We start from the raw sequence: 4,077 nt of genomic DNA, 5'->3' as shown, positions 1-4,077 counted from the left end.
TCTTTGAATTGTTCTTGTGCTATTTGTTTGTGGGGTATTTTATTAATTTTCAGTAGAAGACTAGTAGTTAATAGTTTTGCGTCATGTCTCTTCTAGTAGTGGTATTAGTATATATTTTTCTTTTCTACTTGTTGTATTGTATACCTCTATTTTCTTACTTGCTACTATTGTTAATATCCTCATGTTTTTGCTTTCCTTGCCGAGGATTTATGGGAAACAAATTTTCTACTTGCCAAGGTAGGGCTTACGTATGTTATTGTTGAAGAAGAAGCATGTAGAAAGAGAGATGTTTTGTTTTGTCTCATAAGTGTTTAGTTAGCTTGCAGTATTTTCATGAATGGATAATGATTTTTGAGTGGCTGTTTATGAGTGTTTTGCTTTGTCCTTTGAAATCTCATGGACACTAGTTTGATTCATGTACAGTCTCCATACATAGAGATGATGAAGAACAACTTCTTCTTTTTTCGATCATCAACTAATGATGCAAACAGACCCCTTCACCACCATTAAAGTCCAAGGAAGTTTCTTCTTGGAGGAATGTTTCATTGTCATCTGGATCCTTCTATGACAGTGGGTCAGGAAAAAAGAATTTCACAGATCTGAGCAAATCTCCCCATGGTCACAGTAAGAAAGTTCATCCTAAGAAATCTGGTCATGATTCAAGCCGGTATGCATATCATTTTGTTGTAGCTTCTTTTTTCACACTTAAAATGATGTTTTAATTTGCATTTACTTTTCCAAAGTAATGACAAATGTTTCTTCATGGCAGAGACCTTAGCGTTCCAGTGTTGATTCAGACTGTGAGAAGATTGACAAAGGAGAAGGTACAAATGGCTTCTGAAGTTTCAAGCATGCTACGAAATCAAGTTGTTGAAAGGGCTTCTGCTAAGGAAGAAGCTAGCATATTACAGGCAGAACTAGATTCACAGACACGAAGATTGGAGAAAGAAAAGAATGAGTTACAATTAATACTGGAAAAGGAGTTGGATAGAAAATCCAGTGATTGGTCTCTAAAACTTGAGAAATACCAAATTGAACAACATAGACTCCGTGAAAGGGAGAGGGAGCTTTTAGAGCAGAATGTCTATCTACAAAGGGAAGTCTCTTCATTTAATGAGAAGAAAGTAGATAATAGAATCAAGATGTCATTTTCGGAGAAACACCTTGAAGATTTGTCTAAGAGAATAGAGCAAGTGTCAGAGGAGAATCAAAATCTAAGGCAGCACCTCACTCAGTTACAAATGGAATATCGTGTAGCTCAAGACAATAGAGATTATGTATGGGAAAACTACTAGGAAAAGGTTAAAGAGCTTAAATTAGAGACTTTGCTGACAACTGTGCTAAGGGAGAAGCTCTATTCTGAAGAGATAGACATAAAGCAACTTCAGGCTAATCTAGCCACAACAGTTAGAGGTAACGACATTCTCTACTGTAAAGTGCAAAATGCGCTGGACGCTCTTTCTTTACCACACCCAAGTTGAAATATCTCGAGCTTCAGGTAAGAAGGCAATGTTAAGATCTCATTGCAATGGAACAGTTTTTATTTTTCAACTTTTGATACCTCATCTTCATATATGATAGCCTGTTCGCATGTTACTCTCTCTGCATTAGCTTTCTACTTCTATTTGATTTTAGGTTCATCTTTATTCCATCTAAAGTTCACGGTTTTCTTTATGAACTTGTATACATGAGTTGCTGGCATGTAGTAGTCTTTTATGAAATGTCTAATCACCTTAATGTGTAATCAGTTGAACCAACCAATAACATGATAAACTTTGTGATATCCTCAAACCCATTGATCTGATTGTGCTCTGATGTGGTAAATTTACCCGAAGGGGTTTCGGTAAGTTTGATCGTTCATCTGACTTAATTCTTTGACAAGCTCACTAGTTATCTACTGTGAATTTTAACAGTTATAAAGGATTCATTATTTGGTTGAACTTCTAAGCTATGAGTTTGTTTTGAATTTTTGATGAAATGATTGGTGATATTTATGTCTTTCTTGTTTTTCATGGTTTACAGTTGATTCTGGAAGGTGCCAAAAAAGGATGAAAATATCAACCAGCTCACTAATGATTTGCAGGAATGCATGAAGGAACTTGGCGTTGCGAAGGTGATACTACCAAAAGTGTTTCAGGAGAGGGATTTCATATGGGAGGAAGTTAAAAGCTACAGTGAGATGACCATGTTGTTGAATTATGAGATCAACCTATTGAAAAGGAAGGTAGATACCCTCGACGAAAACTTTCTTATAAAAGAGGGTCAAATCACAATCTTGAAAGACTCGATAGGCAAACCTTTCAACCTTCTTGCAAGTCTTGATTCTCTGTTGGTATGATGGATACTAAATGGCCAAACTACAATTCATATTTTGTTCATTGACTATAGTGTTCATACTTCTTGTATACTTACTGGTTTTAGTCTTATTCTTTCCCCCCTCTGATACTTGTTAAATAGAAAGTTTGTTTTTTTCTTTTGAAACCTTTTTGAATCTCCAATTGTAAACATTTCTTTTACTTGCTGGTGATCAAGACAATGAACTTCTTTTGCTTCATTTGGTTTTGTAAGTATTGGCTATTCTTTGCCTTATGAAGTATTTAGTGAGGATTGGTGCTACTATTTTCTTCTCGTCTCTGAGGTAGAGGTATGGTTTGCATATATTCTGCCCGAATATATATCGGGTATGTTATTGCTGTTGTATGGAGATTGTGTGTATAATAACAATCATTATTTGATGCCAGGTCATCCACACTTTCATTCCTTGCAGGGGAAAGCTCATTAAGCTTACTGAGTTAACTTATCATTGATGTATTCTTTCACTAAGGTTGTCACTGGGTAGCTATAAAAAGCACTTGTCAAACTAGGCAGTTCATGTTCAGTTTGTGCATATATTAACGTCAAAATTTTTAACCATATAACTTTACCTCAAAATGGTGCATGGACCAGAGCTGCTCTTAAATCTGGTCGGTTGGCAGGCTTTTCCATTGGATCTACAATCAAATGCCTGCTTTGTCTCAGTACATTTGATTCTGTTGTGCTCATTCATACATGGTTTATTCCAAGTATGTGAGACACATACAGAAGCCTCTAGTTTCATCTTCTTTATATAGTTTTAAACTTTATTTGACTTGCTATGAGGGAAAGTCCCATATTGTTAGGGAGTGAACTGTCAGTCGTCTTATATGGACTTGAGCAATCCTCCTCTCATGTGCTAGATTTTGGGGTTGAGTTAGGCCCAAGATCCTTTTTTTACACAATCAACCATCTTTTCTTACATTAGAAACGGACAGAGCAGCTGTAGAGAATGTTTTCAACCTGAAGGGGATCAGGTGGGTAGAACTTGGGAGCATTAAAAAAGTACTAAGCAGCTGGAATGGGGATCTAAATATAATAAAGGAGGAGAGATGAAAACTGTTCAACATGTATATGGTGGATAGTTTGGATAGAAAGAAACAAGGGTTGTTTTGAGGATATCCAGAAGATCAACATGAATAGTTTATCACTTCTTTATTTTTGGTGTAAATACGATGATTAGCTCTAACAAAATACATCATTGATGTGCTAGACTGTTTATAGGCAATAGAAAGACAGAGTAAGATTTAATACTTTTTGAAGGGGGACATCATTCTTGTTGGCTAGGTATTTGAACAAAGATGGGATATGACAACTCTTTTTTTGGATGGAACATAATTTTTGTTATAAGATATGGAAGATATGAAGATAGGTGAAAATGTTCTCAACTAACAGACTTTTAAAATTAAAAGCCAAAGAACGCTAAACAATGGGTGTAACTCAAATCTATTTCAATAAAAGGAATACTAACTCTGAGAGAACAAAACACACTCTCCAGTAGTCTAGTAAAAACAGTAGATCTTAAAATCCCATTGCTAAGCAAATTAATTTAAATACTGCTTTAGATTAGAAAGTCACCATGTTATATTATGTGTTCAGTGGGTTCTCATTTATACTGCTCATCATATTTTCTGCACTACCTTTTCAACATTTTCTCTAAAGTCTATAATTTACTATTCTTCACTTTGAACTTGGGCTCTGCAGGGCTCTGCATCTTGGACTTCT

Source organism: Capsicum annuum, unplaced genomic scaffold, assembly GCF_002878395.1.
Source record: "Capsicum annuum cultivar UCD-10X-F1 unplaced genomic scaffold, UCD10Xv1.1 ctg82981, whole genome shotgun sequence".
NCBI lineage: Eukaryota > Viridiplantae > Streptophyta > Magnoliopsida > Solanales > Solanaceae > Capsicum > Capsicum annuum.
Note: the sequence above shows the minus strand (reverse complement) of the source record.